Source organism: Prionailurus viverrinus, chromosome B1 (genome assembly GCF_022837055.1).
Source record: "Prionailurus viverrinus isolate Anna chromosome B1, UM_Priviv_1.0, whole genome shotgun sequence".
NCBI lineage: Eukaryota > Metazoa > Chordata > Mammalia > Carnivora > Felidae > Prionailurus > Prionailurus viverrinus.
The window spans coordinates 72,788,071-72,807,528 of record NC_062564.1 but is presented as its reverse complement, the minus strand read 5'-3'; the positions used below and the strand labels follow the sequence as shown (position 1 = coordinate 72,807,528).

Sequence of the window (19,458 nt, the reverse complement as noted above, 5' to 3'; positions counted from 1 at the left end):
ACTTGAGAAATCGTCAAAGCAGAGGTGACTTGAAGTAACAGATGATTCAAGCAGGATGGTTTCAACAAACAGTAATATCATCAAAGTGAGGGACACAAGTAAAAGTCAGAAAGAAGACAGCAATTCTGCTCTCTGTCAGAAAGTCACCTTGGGTACATAGATCCAAAAATGCAGAGGGCAGAGCTGAGGAACACTGCTCGTGGATCAATATGACTGCATCATTTAATCAATGACCTTTATAGGTGACATTCTGATGGCCATCAACACGAATTTGGAGCCAGAGAGACCTGAATTTAAAACCCAACTTTCTGCATGTTTTCTTATCTGCAAAATGTAAATAATAAAGTTTATCTATTTCTCCGTCTCCATCTTCATTTTGTGGTCAGGAACCAGAGTAACCAAAGACATGAACCTGTCTTGAAAACAACATTCTGAGAAGCAAGGGGTGGATCTTTGATGCTGTATGTAGTAGGGTCCCATTCTCTCTGCTGGTATTGGGGATATTGAACACAGTGTCCCTTGGTCCTTAGAGACTTCACTTCTAATAGTAATATTATGAGATTCTGATCATACAAAACTTTTCATATATGAAGTATATATGTTCTGAAGCATTCAAAAACTGGATATAAATAAAGATGACGGGATCTATCAAAATGCAACAGTGCAGACACACCTGTGTCTAATGCTACCTTTTTTCATGCTTTTCTATTTCTAACTCAGTAGAGCATTTTAAAGTCAACTGCATCCAAACAGTACCATTTCATGTCACAGAGGCTAAGTCAACTCTCTAAAATAGAGAGTGCCACCTCAAAAAAAAAAAAAAAAGCTATTTGGGAGAAAGAATAATTCTACTTGAAGAACAATGGACTAAAAAAATCAGAAACAAGACCAAAAGAAGGTAAATGTATTTCCTCAGGCAGACTCTGTAGTGCATTATTTATTTTACTTCCTCTTTCAATAAATAAGGAACTTGCCAAAGAAGAGATCTGCTTTTTACACTTGACCTTAAGGACTGTGTATACATTTAAAATGAACACACTGCCATCTTCTTGAAGGAATTCTAGTATGATCATCATTTACAAATGTTTTGCTTAGAGAATAAGGCATGGAGTGGTGTTCTGTTCACTGAATAAACCTCTGTTTATTTTTGTTTGGTTGGCTGGTTGGTTTTCCCCCATTGCTTCTTCCACAACCACCTACCAATTGTAGTAGAAATGTTCATGTTGCATTTGCGCTTACAGAGACTTCCTGTCATTGGATAGCATGGAAAGTCAAGAATATTAACTCAAAATGTTACACTTCTACAGCCTATTCATTTCTCAAATTTGTTTTTGGCAGGAGACAGCAACATTTTCGCCATTGCTTCAGTACGAGACTGAGGAAATTACTGTTGAGTGCATCTCTGTTGTCCAAGGTCATTTCCTAGGTGATGGTATCCAATTTAGATTATGCTGTAAGCAGCACAAATGTTAACTAAGTAATTCATACAAAGGCATGTATTAAGATAGACAGATGGAAGAGAAGAAACTCATGCCAAAGAAATAGCTACGAAGCTGGTTATTGTGGTTCCTTTTTCTAACTCATCCTGGAAACACTGAAATGTGGTTTGAGGCTAATGTCCCAATTAATAGAGGGGCCTTTTTATTGGCATTATTAGCTATCTTGCAATACAGTATCATAGAGCACAAGGATAAACATAGCTGGGTGAAATTCTACAGTCTATAGCAGGAATAATGGTAAAGGTGTCAATTTGCTGGCAAAAGCAGGATAGTGTGTGCCTGCATCTTTTCTTTATGTGCTTTTTTTTTAAATTAAAAAAAACTTTTAGTTGTTTTTTTTTTTTTGAGAGAGAGAAAAAACGTGCATGCGTGTGCATGCATGAGCAAGGGAGAGGCAGAGTGAGGGGGAGAGAGAGAATCTTAAGCAGGCTCCACACCCAGGATGGAGCCCAACCCAGGGCTCTATCCAAACACAAGATCATGGCCTGAACTGAAATCAAGAGTCGGCTGCTTAACCAACTGAGCCACCCAGGTGCCCCTCTTCATGTCGTTTTATGTCCTTTACTTCTTTTCTCTTACTATCTGTGTATTGAGAAGTGCTCCCCAAAGAGGCCTACGATCAAATCAATTTAGGAAATTGCATATGCCAGGCTCCTCTTGGATATTTGGAATGAGCAGAATGTCAAAGGACTGAGGAGTTCTGTGTAAAGAACATATTTAATCCAGCTTTGTCCTCAGCTGTTTGACCATAAAACAGTTTTGATTGCTTTTTGTCACATGACATTTACATGAATAGTAGAGTGGGGAATCTTTGGGTTTTTTTTTTTTTGTTTTTTTGTTTTTTTTTTTGTAAACTAAAGTAGCAGTCAAAAGCTATGGATTTTTAACTGTTTTTTTTTCCTTCTATTTTGCTGGTTATGTTTTTTTTGTTTTTGTTTTCTGCTGGTGAGACGAGAGCTCCAGTAGTGGTATTAAACATTGAGTGAGCCAGTGTCTCTTTCCTGCCAGGTTTCTCCAGGTCTCAGGGTTTGTCCATGACCAAAGCTCTCCTTTTCTCTTCTCATGGTGCAGCCCCCCTGCTCCCGTGGGCACCCACTAAGGCAGAAGGTGAGATACTCTATTGTTTTGTGTCTCCTTAGTGCTCTAACCCAGGGATCAGAAGTTGGCTTTGGAGGCCTGAATGTAAATATTATATATTATTCATTTATTGATGAATACAAAGAAAAATTTTCCATTTTTTTTCCTGGTATTTATCTTTGCTCCATCTCCCATGTTTTTCAAGTCAAAATTAAAAAAAAAAAATTCTGGGGGCGCCTGGGTGGCTTAGTCGGTTGGGCATCCGACTTCAGCTCAGGTCACGATCTCACGGTCCGTGAGTTCGAGCCCCGTGTCGGGCTCTGGGCTGATGGCTCGGAGCCTGGAGCCTGCTTCCGATTCTGTGTCTCCCTCTCTCTCTGCCCCTCCCCTGTTCATGCTCTGTCTCTCTCTGTCTCAAAAATAAACGTTAAAAAAAATTTTTTTTTTTAATAAAATAAAAAAAATTCTGGATTGCAAGTAACTTGTTCTGTGAGTATTCTTCAAGACAAGCAAGTATTTCTACTAAATTTTAACTTGACAAATGAGCGATGTCTTGCAATACCAGTAGTATGTGATGCTGAATGTCACATGATCACAACCGAGTCAATGGTTCTTGAAACTCGCTTTGCTATACAAGTGCTTTGGATTGCAAGCATGTTTCTGGAACATATGCTCACAAACCAAATTTTTACTGTATTTATAAGTTAAGGTAATGCTCACTGAAGTAACAGGAAAACACCAAATCTCATCCACTAATCCAATACAAGTTTACTTCTCTATTCATGAAGTTCAAAGTAGGTTCTACTATGTTGTGGCTCCATGATCCCCTTTGTTTGGCTTCCAAAATCTTTACAAAGGGAAAAAAGAAAGGAGGGTCACATTTGGAGGTTTTACAGGCCAGTTCTGAAAGAGGCACCAATCACTTTAGCAGTCATTATATTGTCATGGGCTACAGTTCAGTCAGTCACACAGAACACACAACTGTAAGGAAGATCAGGAAAGATAGTCAAGCCATCTGCCTGTGGAAGAGGAGGAATGGGTCCATTTAACAGCAACCTAAACACTGTCATGACATTGAACATCTCTAACCCCTGGGGGAGATTGCATTTCAATTATTTTGGGAGGAATTTCTAGCTGGTAGCAGAATTAAAATGAAAGGCAAAATATTGTATTTCACCAATGCCAATGCCCTTACATGTTTCCATGAGCATAGATCTTCTAACCCAAAAAATTTGCCAAGAAGACAAATGTGATAAGCAGTGCAAAGATTATGTTGTGAGCTTGATCCCGGTTCGATAGGAAGATGAATAATGGAGAAAAGACAAATATTCATGAAGTTTACACAATCCTCTGAAAGAGTCATCTTTATGTAAGCAATGATTGCACTACATTTGTGTTTCATTAAAATTTTAATGGACAGTTTAGGCTTTTAAAGCTTTGTCTTATTATATTACAAAACCTGTACATCTTACTTATAAGCCAGTTTCCTGACAGCAATAAACTTTAAAACCTTGCAAACGTTACATTCCATTTGCTATACATGCCACATTGCATTCTTAGGAGACAATTTTGTAATGAACCTCATAGATTTAATATGCTTATTAAGAGGGAAAAGTTTTCAAAGTCACCACCTTTTCGAGTATCCAAAACTTTCTCTAGATTCAGAGAAATAAAGGAAAGCAATGTTATAAATATCTTCATAAAACAAAATATATACAGGATAATGTGTTCTCTCACTGTAATTGATAGTATTAAGAACAGCAATTAATGAGGAAAATTGGGGTTTTGGTTTTTAAGAAACTTTACTCAAGGTTTAGATTGATTTTTTCTTTTTTTTTTCTTTCCAAGTTTTTATTTAAATTCCAATTAGTTAATATATAGTGTAATATTAGTTTCAGATGTATATTTTTGTGATTCATCACATACATACAACACACGGTGCTCATCACAAGTGCCCTCTTTAATACCCATCACTATTTAACCCATCCCCCTGCCCACCTCCCCTCCCGTAACTATCAGTTTGTTTCATATAGTTAAGACGCTGTTTCTTGGTTTTCCTCTCTTTCCCTCACCCCTAGCTTGTGCAATTGTTTTGTTTCTTAAATTCCACATATGAGTGAAATCATATGATACTTGTCTTTCTCCTACTGACTTATTTTGCTTAGTAAATACTCTCTAGGTCCATCCACATCATTGCAAATGGCAAGATTTCATTCTTTTTATGGCTGAGTAATATTCCATTGTGTATATACACCACATCTTTATCCATTCATCAATCGATAGACATTTGGGCTCTTTCCATAATTTGACTGTTGTAGATAATACTGCTATAAACCTTGGGGTGCATGTATCCCTTTGAATTAGTATTTTAATATTCTTTGGGTAAATACCTAGTAGTGCAATTGCTGGATTATAGGGTGGTTCTATTTTTAACTTTCCAAGGAGCCTCCATACTGTTTTCCAGAGTGGCTGCACCAGTTTGCATTCCCACCAACATTGTAAGAGAGTTCCCCTTTCTCTGCCATCCTCGCCAATGCCTGTTGTTTCAGATTGATTTTAATAACTACTGGTTTAGTTGCTTTCAACAGTTTATGGTTCAATTATGGAAATTACTTTTAAAAAATAATGATGCTTACAGGATTTTTGCTTGACATTTTCCTTCCTTGGTTCTTCCTTCTAGATTCTTCTCTTCCTTCCAAATTTCTACCAATTCCTTTCAAAGTTCTTCCAAATTTCCTTTTCCTGACCTCTTAACTAAAAGGTGCTGAGTCTTTCTCTAGGAAACATCTTCATATTCTAGGCTCAAGCATAGAGTTAAAAAACAAAAAAAGCAGAGTATATGTGATTCCTTATGGTATGTTGACTAAATTAAAATTTGCTCATTCCATTTTTTTCTTAGTTTGTTCATACATTGGCCATACAAAGACCAAAACACTTTATTCCCAGGCATCTTGGTTTTTGCAATCATTATGACTATGTTTTGTCTATTTGGATGGATAGTCTTAGAAATGTTATAGCCATTTAAGGCCAAGTTGTAAAGTTGGCCCTTTTTATGCTCCCCCTAGCCACTCTGTGGTTTATGCAGAATACAGACTGGTATTACCAATATGCCATTAGTTGACCAGTGCTATTCACTAAGAAACTTACCTAGAGGCCTGACATTTTACTATTACTTATTATTATTATTAACCAGGATTAATCTCTCTGTATGGTCCATGTTGGGAAAAAAATCAAATTCCCTTGGGAAGTTAAACTCTTCCAAGAAATGGATAAGGAAGCAGCTTAGATTTATTTTAATCTTCACTTCAACCTCAAAAAGAATGTTTGTTCTATGTGCTTCATTTTAATGTCTCTGCTTCTTCTTGCTAGGTAGAGTGTTCAAGACAAGTCTAAAATTTGGTATTTTTTAATAATCAATTCTGAATGCAGGTATAATGCTAATGATCATTTATACAATGATAATTCTCTAAACAGAATTAATTAGGAATTCAATTTTCAGATGATACTTGACCTATCAGAATGTAAGCATGCTATTCTTAATTACCTTATCTCTTAAAATCCAAAAGGAAATGGAATTTACCTATGCAGGAACACCTCTTCACAGATAATTGGTTCAAAATTGAGAAGGGACTAGTGGTTATAGGTGGGAGATTTTAGGCAATGTGAATGTTCTAAAAAAATGTTCTAAAAAAATGTTCTAAAAAATGTTCTAAAGATACAGTGTCAAAACATAGCAGAAAAATGATTGAAGGCATTTTGACTGTAAATTATTTTAGAAAATGTGGAATTCTCTTTGTTATGAGTAAAATATTAAATATTCATAGCACAATGCTCATTTATCAACTGTAATCAGCACTCTATAAAAGTGTTGTGAAATGATCAGAACATGTTAATTACCTAATTAAATACAGATTTGACTAAAATGAAGTATAGCATGTTTAATTTAGACCAATTTACATGTAATTATGTTAAGTTTAAGGGCGCTTTCACCAAATACAGATTTCACAACTCATTTATTCGCTCATCCATTTATTACACAAGACATTTTGTTTTGCATGAGATCAGTATGTTAAGTTTTCTTTGATCAATCTGTGAGCACCCATCTATGGCACCAGGCACTGTGCCAGGGGCAGTTGTTATAGAGCAGTTCAGACAAAGGAAAGAAGGAACTAGCCCTTTTTGGACTTTCAGATTTCTGTCCAAATGTTCCTTCTGCGGGCTTCGCCTGACTACCCATATAAATTAGGTTTTGCAGTAATTGCTACATCAGTGCTTGTATGATTTTTATGTAGGACTTATCGCTACTTGTTAATTTGTCTACTTACATATTAGATCTCTGTTCTCTGCAATGTAAGCTTTATGAAGGCAGGCTCTTTACATGTCTTGTTCATATCTTCAGTGCCTAAAACATATTAGATGCCCAACAAACAAAATGAATGAAAGAGATGTATTAGTTAAGGTAGCATGAGGTGGTTTAAGGTAGGAGTTTTTTTTCTCAGTGGCATAGAGTACAGTTAAAGTAAAAAATCTGCCAGTCTATAAGAACTAAATAATGTAAACCCATCCAAAATGCAAGAGTACATATTCATAAATGTTATAGACATATACTTTAATGCATGTTATTCATGTCCCCCCCCCCATTCATATGTTGAAAGCTAATCTTTTGGGAAGTGCTTAGTTTGTGAGAGTGGAGCCCTCATTAATGGGATTAATGCCCTTATGAAAGAAAACTCATTGAGCTACCCTACTTTTTTTTGCCATGTGAAGACACAGCAAAAAGATAAGCATCTCTGACCCAGGAAGTGAGCCCTTGCCAGACACCAAATCTGCCAGCACCATCATCGTGGACTACCCAGTACCTTGACCGTGAGAAATAAATTCATGGTGTTTAGAAACCACCTAGCCTATGTTATTTTTGTTATAGTAGCACAATGGACTAAAACACTGAGGTACATATTAACACGTTATGGAGGTACACATTAACTCATGCTGTAGAGATACATACTAACCTACATCATGGACATACATATTCACAATGTCATAGAGGTGCATGTTAACACATGTTATGGAGGCACATGTGAAGAGCTAAGGAAGCATAGGCATGGATCAATTAACTTTACTTAGGAAAAAATAGATGACATTTTGTTTGGGTCTTAAATGACAAATTCGAGTTTTTCAGGTGAAAAGCATTAATATAGAGCACAAAGTTGAAAATAATCTAAAGGGCTAAAAGTGTGATAAGAACTAAAAACAAAGGGCTTGTAGACCTTGCATTTCAAGTTTGAAAGAGACACCATCAAAGCCCTGCTGGTGGGTAAGATCATTTCCAAATTGCTGTTATTGAATCAACCAGCAACTACTCTACATTTTGTTTTCCTTAAGAAAAAATTTTTTAAGCTTCTCTGTATAACCATTGCAATTTCTTCTTTTTGTCTATATGTGGCACAAACCTGCAAATCCTGGCTATGGTGAGATTTATCGGAGACTGGCAGAGGAAGTACTGGTCAGGTTTTGGTCCCTGAAGATTGAATGGGAAGCACACTGATGACCAGGGGGAAGAGCAGGGGAGAGAAAGAACATGATGGTCACACTATAAAGAAGGTAGTAGTAGTAATTATGAAGGCAAGAAACAAGGGTACCCTCCTGGAGCCCTGTTTCTTTAAGGGTAACTGCTGATATCACACAGTGGGTAGACAGCAGCTCCGTGGAGGGTATAACCAAGTCTCTGGGAGGACAACCTGCCCTTGTCCATTTGGGCCATTGGCTATGAGTGAATAAAATGAAGGGGGTAAATGAGTGTTTGGACTTTGAATGATAACTGGGATTTTCTAGAATTTAGATCTCATAGAATCTTCAGATTAAGTATATACAGTTTTTCATAGTGAGTACACTTCAGCCTTTACCAGTATCCTGAGGATGCATTCAAGTGAGGAATATTTGGCTTTCTATGGTAGTTTGTATTGCCTTGATTGAGTTGAGACACATTTAAACAGTGACCTCAGGCCTTGTATTAGAAAAGATTTAGGGGCCCCTGGGTGGCTCAGTCTGTTAAGCGTCTGACTCTTGATTCAGGCTCAAGTTATTATCTTGTTGTTTGTAAGACTGAGCCCTGCATTGGGCTCTGTGCTGACAGTGTGGAGCCTGCTTAAGATTCTCTCTCTCTCTCTCTCTCTCTCTCTCTCTGTTCCCCCCCCCAACAAAAAACCTTAAAAAAAAGAAAAGATTTATTATGAGGTTTACATATATGTTAAACACAATCCCAAAGACTGGAGTACTGTTAGAGTAAAAACAATCAGTCAGTCCATAAGTATTTTTTTGAAGGTATGCTCTTCATTCATTTGTTTATTCATTTAATTAATTTTTCAAATTCTAGACACGCCTCTCTATTTTTTATGTTCAACACTTTACGGGTTTTTTTCTTAAAGGATAGGAAGTGGCCATTAATAATAGAGGATTTAGTCTCATAATTTTGAGGCAGTTATTGACACATAAAGTTGGTAATTATATATATTTTTTAGCCAGAATGTATTTGTGAGCATGTGTGGAACCAGTGTAGAAGGCATTTCAGCATCTCTCTCAGAGCAAATAATGCACAGAGTTCCTCTAAGACAAGAAGCTTCAAAGAGGGAGAATGTACCAGGAGTGGTTTGGAAGTTAATGACCTATTTGATCTAATAAGTTTTAGATTTTGGTAGAGACATTTTTTTGAAAAAAAGAAACATGCTATTGTGTCTCTCTCTATATATAGTAATGCTTCATATTGATGTAATGTAAAACTAAGCTCAGAGCAAATTGTTTTGCCATTACAAAGTGTTTCTTAAATTTATTATTAATACACGATGAGTTTATTGAGGCAGATCCTGGTGATACTCCAAACATCACATAAAAAGAACTGTACTTGGCACTGCAAAATATACCAAAATACTGAAAAACTTGTTTTCTACTCTGAATTAGGTTCTTTATAGAATCCTGAAATGTTAATTGACTTCGGTATTTGATGTTCCTTTGACCACATCAGAACACAATTGCATAGCGTATAGTGACATTTCTTTCATAGCCAGAAAATTGTAATAAAAAGGATTTAAAAAAAGAACTCTTCCGTGACTTAATCTAAATGTTAGAGCAGCTCACTCTTCATTCTTGTCTGATTTTGCAGAGCAGTAACCAGACGCCCTCCTGCCTCATATGACACATCCAGTAACACGTAGACACATTCATCAATAGTTGTTGACCGCACATCATTTCAGTCAAGTATGGTATGCTTCAGGCATTCTTGCTCTCAGCTAATCTCTCTCCTTTTAGTTTTGCCTTTGTTATGGGTCCAAAAACCGTAAACAGTTTACTTGGCCCTGCTCTTTGGTTTCTCTTCAAGGTTGTGACTTTTTTTTTTTTTTTTTGAGAGAGAGCAAGAATGGGTGGTAGCAGGAGAGAGAATCTTAAGCAGGCTCCGTGCCCAGAGCAGAACCCAGTGCAGGGCTCAGTCCCAATACCCTGAGATCATGATCTGCACTGAAATCAAGAAATGGACACTTAAATGAGCCACCCAGGTGCCTCTTCAAGGTTGTGATTTTAGATTTGCCTGTGAATGTTCAACTTTTGGCTACCTCAGATAAATATTCCACCTGAACCTCTCTACACCTGACAGAACTCTTTACCTCTTTCTCAAATTTGTCACCTGGTGAGGCTACCTGGGCAAATGTTTCCTCTTTGCAGTTCAACACATTACCAGTGTGTTGAATATTGGGTGTTTTCAATTTTTTTGGGAATTTTAGGTTTTGTAATCATGGAAATAATAAAAGATGAGTTAACTAAGTGATATCTAAAATGTAATTATTTTTAAAAAGGAGCAATACTAGTGTACTTAAAACCTTGAGCTTCGTTAAAAAAATATTTGATGAAAATGGAAGATCACCATGATTTTTCAGGATACAGTGTCACTGAGGTTTATGCCTCTTGAAGTTCTCAGGTAACTCCAATAGAACTCAACGTATTGCTTCCACATTCTTTCCCAAATAAATTATCACTACAAATAAATGATATTCCACATATGAAGTAAAATAGTAAAACTGGGCCCCCTGCTTGCTCATTCTGGGAGACTTCATGTTGCCACTAAGAAAGTTACTCAAGGTATATATCAGATTTATTGGACTGAGATAAACTGGCATGAAATCTGATCTGAGGACCATGAAGGATTTACTAATGTCTTTGGTTGACCACAGTCTCTGGGAGAAGCTTTTGCAAGTTCCTGCATGTCAAGAGCTGGAGGCAGGAGAAATCATAGCTGCATGGTCACAGATAACCACAAAGCCTTCCTTCCCCTGCATGTCAGCAGTCTCCTTGGCAACACATTTTCTCTCATGCCTTTGAAAATTGTTTTCAAGTAGAAACAATTTGGGTTGTTTCAGCAATGAAGATGACTAAAACTAAGGGCAAGAAATAAGCGTTTTTCTCCCTAGTAGGAAAAGAGCTCTCCAATGAATGTAAGTTAGTCATTAATTAAACATTTCACCCATACTTAATACATTCCATAGCTTTGTAGGGGCTCTCTTGCTGAAGTCTTATAAGCTCAGTTTGAAAATATTGTGGGGGCACCTGGGTGGCTGAATCGGTTAAGCTTCTGACTCTTGAATGCAGCTCAGGTCATGATCTAATGGTTTGTGAGATAAAGCCCTGTGTCAGGCTCTACACTGAAAGGGAGGATCCTGCTTAGGATTCTCTCTCTCCTTCCTTCTCTGTCCCTCTCCTGCATTCTCTCTCTCTCTCTCTCTCTCTCTCTCTCAAAAGAAATAAATAAACATTTTTTAAAAAAGAAAGAAAATACTTTGGAAAACCACGCGACTTCTTCCAGGAAAAGGGCAATTCAAGGTTCATTATAAGAACTGATTCTAGCGGTGCCTGGGTAGCTCAGTCGGTTAAGCATCTGACTTTGGCTCAGGTCATGATCTGGTGGTTCATGAGTTTAAGGCCCACGTCGGGCTCTGAGCTGTTAGCTTGCTCAGGATTCTGTGACTCTTTCTCTTTCTACTCCCTGCCCACTCATGCTCTGTCTTTCCCTCTCTCTCAAAAATAAATAAACATTAAAAATTTTTTTCAAAAAAGAACTGATTCTAGGGAAAATAAATCAAGAAGTAAGTATGGTCCATTTTCTGCTTCGTTTTCTGTTTAGTGGAAGAAACCATAATCTTGTTAGTTACCCCCTAGAAAATGGAACAGTGTAGCATCACAATTGTTTCATATTTTTAAGAGAACACAAATTTGCTGAGTCTACATTAAATTTGAAATTACTGATATAAAAATACCGTGTCAATCAAACACTTCTCTTGGAGTATTGAAAGTAAAAGAAGTAAAGTATTCAAGTAGATGATGATTATTTACAAAATACTTGCCAGCCAAGAGTACAAATCAAGTGTCACCAATATTTCCCTGGCTCTTGGACTCACCTGGTAATGCATCAACTTTAACATTACCTAAAATCTCTCATAGAATTACTGCTGAGCATCTCTGGGCACATACATGAATGTACATTTACCCTGAATGTATTGTATACCATGTTCTGCTTTGACTCTTCTCAGATGCTTATTTGTCTTTATGGTCCATGAGAGTACCTCACAACTACTACAACTGGTAGCATCTTCCCTGGGTGTTGAGAATGTTGTCTGTATCAAGGTTTCTAGTTCTTCATGTTCCTGCTAAACCTCTTCATGTTCCTGATAAACCTGTGTATATTGGGCTCCTCCTTGCACAGAAGCATGATGCTTTGTCTTGGGACAGCAAGGCTCCCACATCAAACAGAATCCATATATAAACAACTATTTCAGATTCTATCTACAGGCTGTCTTGCATAGATTCAGGCACAGTTCCATGAGGACCAATACAACTTTAATTTAATGATGCCATGTTTCAACTCCTGAATCTCATCCTTCTAATCGTGCTTATGCAATAGACTTCCCTCCATTTCCTGTTTCAGCTGTTTAGTTCCATAAGAAATTTCTTTATTCTTTTTTATTAATTTTTTTAACGTTTATTTATTTTTGAGACAGAGACAGACAGAGCATGAGTGGGGGAGGGTCAGAGAGAGAGAGGGAGACACAGAATCTGAAACAGGGTCCAGGCTCTGCACTGTCAGCACAGAGCCCGACGCGGGGCTCGAACTCACGGACCGTGAGATCATGACCTGAGCCGAAGTCGGACGCTTAACCAACTGAGCCACCCAGGCGCCCCGAAATTTCTTTATTCTTAATATAAACCCTTTGGAAAATTAAATAATGTAAATCAGTGGTTCTGAACATGTAGTCTATGTACCTCTTGGGGTCCATGGGGCCCTTTTAAGGGGGTGCATCAAGTCAAATAAGTTTTACATACAAAACGCCTCCTTTCATTTACAGTGTTCTGGATCTTTAGGAATTTTAGATTCCCAGCATGAATTGAGCCCTATTTGTGTCCTCACCCACACTAATCCCTCTAAAAACTGAAAAATATGTCAGAGTTTACATGAGCTAAAAAAGATCCCGGGGACCAGATGAGAAACCCAATGTTAATGCTCAAAAGGTTTTCATTTTGTATAGGATGAGGTGACTGCCTGTTTTACAGGGCATGGAAACAGGCCTGTGATAAGAGATGGAGCAGTTAGGACTCATTTGTGAGCTACAGTACTCCCTCCTTGTGTGAGGTTTTCCTTTTTGTGGTTCCAGTTGCCCGAGGTGAGCTACAGTACTCCCTCCTTGTGTGAGGTTTTCCTTTTTGTGGTTCCAGTTACCCGAGGTCAACTGCAGTCTGGAAGCAGATGATCGTCCTTTTTGACATGCCTCAGAAGGTCAGTTGTAGCTTAACGTGACATCACAATGCCTACCCCATTCACTTCACTTTATCTCATCACAGGGGCATTTAATCATTGCGTAGCATCACAAGAAGAAGGTGAGTATGGGGACAGGAAGATATTTTGAGAGAGAGATCACATTCACTTAACTTTGATTACAGCGTATTGTTGTAATTTTTCTATGTTATTATTAATCTCTTACTGTGCCTAATTTATAAACATTATCATATGTAAGTATGTGTAGGAAAAAACATAGTAAATATAGGGTTTAGTACTATCTGTAGTTTCAGACATCCATTGGGGGTCTTGCAACGTATGCCACACGTATAAAGGAGGAACATTGTATTTGTCTGTGTTGCCCATGGAATGAGGCCTCATGGTCCTGGCTGAGTGAGTCCTCCCCACATTGCCCAGGCAGAGCTGGCTGACTTAAGCTGGGCAAGCCAGAGCCTTGGAACTGGGACAAAGAAGATATAACAAGTGTCCACTCGTGACTAAGTTGGCCATAATTGTGTACATACAAGAACAGTAGAGAATGCTTGTCTGCAAAGAGAAAGAGGGTTGAAAGGTCTTCAGTGGAACAGAGATAATTGACTATGTGACCTTAGAAAGAGAGAGTCCCTGGGCATCTTGATATTTGATTGCCTTTCAGGTCCTAGTTCCAGGCTTTCACGAAGATGGGCTTGATTTCAGTTCTTTCATTCTAAAAAAAAATCCCCTTGTCCTTAAAAAATTTTCCATTTTAACTTCAACTAGTTGAGTAAGTTTTGTTCCTTAAGAAGCAAATAATTCCTGATGAAGACAAAATTTGATGAGTAAAGCTGCTCATCAGCCCACATGACATTTTTGAGTGATTTTTAAAAAAGCACCTGTTCCTCAAATAAAATATATCTTAAGTCAGTATATTACTTACATAATAATTACATAAATTGTGTATGATTGTAGCAATTGTTTAATTATTATACAGCAGTTACAAATGGAAAAGAATTCTGGAAATACAAATACATTTTTTAATGTAAAATTTAATCACAGTAATCAGAAAGTCAAAGTTGTCTAGATATAATAATCATCACCATAAAAGAGTTATACATCTGCTTTTGTAGATAGAAAATTCTTTATGATAGTTTCAATGCTTAACTGCTCCATTATTGGATTTTTGATATAAATGAACCTTAATAGTCTTTCTTGTGATATTGCAGACCTTATGTACCTTTTCACTAATATTTTTGAGAGCTGTGTTCTCTACTGTGGACCAATTTTGCAAAGTTAGGTACAAATGAAACCTACATAAATATTTAATAGTTCTAGTGAACTATTGCAGTAAATATGTAAAATACTTCACTGGGGATCCTTACTAAAATTTAAAACAATATTTTTTAAGTTCATTATACATTGATGCACATCAATAAAATATTCTTTACCATGTTTACTAATTTTAACTATTAATTTTTATATTATTGCACTAGCTTACATTCATTATAATTCTATTATATACTTATATCATGTATAAAATGAAAAGACCATGATACCTTTTCAGATCATAAACATAACATTAAAAATGGTATAATTTTGGGGCGCCTGGGTGGCGCAGTCGGTTAAGCGTCCGACTTCAGCTCAGGTCATGATCTCGCAGTCCGTGAGTTCGAGCCCTGCGTCAGGCTCTGGGCTGATGGCTCAGAGCCTGGAGCCTGTTTCTGATTCTGTGTCTCCCTCTCTCTCTGCCCCTCCCCCGTTCATGCTCTGTCTCTCTCTGTCCCAAAAATAAATAAAAAATGTTGAAAAAAAAATTAAAAAAAAAATGGTATAATTTTAGAAGCATCTGGGTGGCTCAGTTGGTTGCGTGTCTGACTTCAGCTCAAGTCACAGTCTCATGGCTCATGGGTTTGAGCCCAGCATCGGGGTCTGTGCTGACAGCTCAGAGCTGGAGCCTGCTTCAGATTCTGTGTCTTCCTCTCTCTCTGCCCTTCCTCTGTTTGCACTCTGTATCTCTCTCTATCTCAAAAATGAAAATAAACATTAAAAAATTATATAATATTATACAACATAGAAAAAAATGATTTTAAAATTTAGTTTTAGATTAATGATAAACTGATCTTGGGATATGTAGTTGAAGTGAATTTCAACATTTTTTTCCCCAGCATTTTCTGTTTGAAAGCTAACTAAACATTTGGCATCAATTTGTTTTAGCCTCAATAATATACTTTCACAATATCACTTAAAATGGTTTCTTATTCCTCTCAATGTTTTGAAGGATAGTATATATATTGGATTTTTTTCATCATAAATTTGCTTAAAATATTAATTTTACTTAAAATATCATGTCAAATTGGTACTAAGTTAAGAAAGTCACAAGTGGACATTTTCTAAAGTATATCTTATTTGCAGTCTAGAATTGATATCTTACTATCAGCTTCTCTAAAAATAGGACCAAGCATTCAACTAAATTAACTTTTAAGAACTTGATGGTATCATCTTGGTTTTTCTATCGTACATTCTATGGTGGGTTCACATTGCCAAGTAAATGCCTTTCAACAAATACCAACGTTTCACTGGATAGCAATAAAGAATATCAATGATGGGGCGCCTGGCTGGCTCAGTCGGTTGAACGTCCGACTTCAGCTCAGGTTACCATCTCACGGTTCTTGACTTCGAGCCCCGCGTCGGGCTCTGTGCTGACAGCTCAGAGCCTGGAGCCTGCTTCTGAAGCATTTTATAGGAGTCCTCTTATATCTCAGGCTGGCATAGCCTCAATGTTAAAAGGGACCCCTGAATTGGGATTCTCCCACACCCGCTGATGGATAAGGAGAACAGGAGGATCCCAACAACCTTCATCACTGAGGGCCCCTGTAGGGATGACTATACTTAGATAAGACACAAAAGACTTTAAGACAAAAGCTGTCTCTAGAGACAATGAAGGTAACTATATAATGATAAAAGGTCAATTCAATAGAAGGGTACAACAAATATAAATATGTGTACACTCAACATCAAAGCACCTAAATATATAAAGCAGATATTGACATATCTGAAGGGAGAAACTGACAGCAATACAATAACAGTAGGAGAATTCAGTGACCCACTTTCAAAAATGTATAGAACATACAGACACAAAGTCAGTAAAGAAACAACTGACTTGACATCATAGACCAAATGGACCTAACAGACACGTACAGAACTTTCCCCTCACAGCAGAAGAATACACATTCTTCTCAATTGCACATGGAACATCCTCAAAGGTAGATCACATGTTAGGTCACAGAACAAGTATTAAGACATTTAGGATCAAAATTAATCCAATCAGAATGGAATACACCCAAAATCAATAACAATAAGAAATAGAAAAATTCAGGTAAGTGGAAATTAAATAACTATGTTATACTGGAAATTATAAAACACTAATAAGGAAGATTAAAAAAAACACAAGTCAAAATGGAAAGACATCCTGTATTCACAGAATGAAATAATTAATGTTGCTACAATGTCCGTACTACTCAAAGTGATCTGAAGATTCAATGCAATCCCTATCAAAACCCAATGGCATTCTTTATAGAAATAGAAAAAACAATCATGAAATTCATTTGGAGGTACAAAAGACCCTGAAGAGCCAAAACAGTCTTGAGTAAGAAGAAGAAAGCTGAAAGAATCATAGTTCTTGATTTGAAAATACATTACAAAGCTACAGCAATCAGAACAGTAATATGCCAGCATGAAAATAGGCATATATACCAATGGAAAAGAATATAGAACCCAGAAATAAATCCACACATGTACGGTCCACTGATCTTTACCAAGGTGACAAAAACACACAGCAGAGAAAGGATAGTCTCTTCAATAACTGAGTCTGGGGAAAACTGTTTTTCCATATATATAAGAAGGACATTAGACCCTTGTCCTATACCATATATAAAAGTCAATTCAGAATGGATTAAAAACTTAAACATAAAGTCTACAATTGGAAAACTACTCTAAGAAAACCTAGAAAACTTCTTACCATTGGTCTGGGTGATTTTTATAGATATGACACCAAAAAAAAATCAACAAAAGCAAAAATAGACAAATGGGACTATATAAAAATAAAAGGCTTTTGCACTGCAAAGGAAACAACCAACAGAGTGAAAAAGCAACATATAAAATGGGAGAAAACATTTACAAACCACATATCTGGGACAAGAGGTTAATATCCAAAATATGTAAGGAACTCCTACAACTCAATAGCAAAAAACCCCATACAAATAACCCCCTTAAAAATGGATTAGGATCTAAATAGATATTTCTTTGAAGAAGAGATATAAATGGCCAACAGGTACACAAAAATGTGCTCAACATCACTAATCATTAGGAAAATGAAATCAAAACCACAATGAGATATCACTTCACACCTGTTAGAATGGCTATTATCAAAAAGACAACAGATAACATGTACTGATAAAGTTATGGAGAAAAGGGAACCATTGTATACTGTGGATGGGAATGTAAATCAGTCATTATGGAAAACAGTATGGAGTTTTCTCAAAAAATTAAGAATAGAACTACCTAATGATCTGGCAATCTTCCTTCTGGCTATGCATCCAAAAAAATGCAATCAGTACCTTGAAGAGATATCTGCACTCCTATGTTCATTGCATTATTCACAATAGCCAAGATATGGAAACTGCCTACATATCTATTAACAGATGAAATGAATAAAGAAAATGTGCTATGTATATATATACATAATGGAATATTATTCAGCCTTTAAAAAATGAAATTCTACCTTTTGGAAAAACACGGATGGACTTGGAGAACATGATGCTAAGTGAAACAAGCCAGGAACAGAAAGGTAAATACTGTATGATCTTATATGAGGAATCTAAAATAGTCAGACTCATAAAAGTGGAGAGTGGAATGCTGGTTACCAGGATTGGGAGAGGACAAAGCATGAAGATATTGATGAAAGGGCACAAAGTTTTAGTTATGCAAGATGAATAAAGTCTGGAGATCTAATGTACAGCAATCTGACTATAGTTAAGAATACTGCAATGTATACTTGAAATTTACTAAGAGTGTAGATCTTAAGTTCTAAGTTTTTGTGTTCTCACCACAGAAAGAAAGAAGGAAAGAAAGAAAGAAAGAAAGAAAGAAAGAAAAAAGGAAAATGATAACCATGTGAGGTGATGGATATGCTACTTAGCTTGGTGGTGGTGATTATTTAACAGTGTATACTTACATAAAAATACCAAGTTGTGCACCCTACGTACATACAATTTTTGTCAATTTTACCTCAAAGGGGAAAAATAGCCAAAGTTGTTGTTGTTGTTATTTAAGGTGTCTTAAAACAACACAAATTTCTTATCTCACAAATTTCATATTTGGTCATCTAGACACAGGTTAGTTGTGTCCTCCACTCAGGGTCCCTCGAGGAAAAAAAATCAAGATATTAGCTGTGGCTGTGTTCTCATGCAGAGCTCAGGACACTTCCGACCTCACTGGTTGTTGGTTGTTGTCAGTTTCCTACAGTCAAGAGACTGAGGCCCTCAGCTTCTAAAGTCAGCCCCATTCCCTGCCACATGGCTCTTCCTTGTCATGATGGTTTGTTTCTTTAGAATCTATAAGAGTAAGGGCGCCTGGGTGGCTCAGTCAGTTAAGCATTGGACTCTTCATTTCAGCTCAGGTTATGATCTCTCGGTTCATGAGAGCCCTTACTCCCCCCCTCCCCCCCGCCCACTGATGTGCGTGCTCTCTCTCAAAAATAAACAACAGCAAAAATAATCTGTAGGAGTGTATCTGCTGTCTCTTCTCTTTCCCTGACTTCTACCATCTCTGATTTCTAAATCCTTTTTTTAAAGAGCTTACTTCATTAAGTCAGCCCTCCTAGGATAATCTTTTTGGATTTTACTTTTTTTAATCTTAAGACTTTATATATATAATATGTAATATATATTATATATATATTATTAGAGAAGTTTTAGGTTCACAGCAAAATTGATAGGAAGGTACAGAGATTTCCTATATACTCTCTGTCCTCCCACATGCACAGCTTTCACCATTAACATCCCCCACCAGAGTAGCACATTTGTTATAGTTGAT

General features: G+C 36.9%; 1 long non-coding RNA gene across 1 annotated transcript in view; it reads right to left on the bottom strand.

The window, feature by feature from the left end:
- Nucleotides 1–5,217: 5,217 nt before the first annotated feature.
- LOC125164533 (uncharacterized) overlaps nucleotides 5,218–19,458 on the bottom strand; it is an 80,521-nt gene continuing 66,280 nt past the window's right edge. Inside the window, exons 4-5 of the long non-coding RNA XR_007151800.1 lie at nucleotides 6,902–6,978; nucleotides 5,218–5,372 (exon numbers count right to left, since the gene is read on the bottom strand). This is a non-coding gene — a long non-coding RNA (uncharacterized LOC125164533). The remainder of the gene's footprint in view (nucleotides 5,373–6,901; nucleotides 6,979–19,458) is intronic.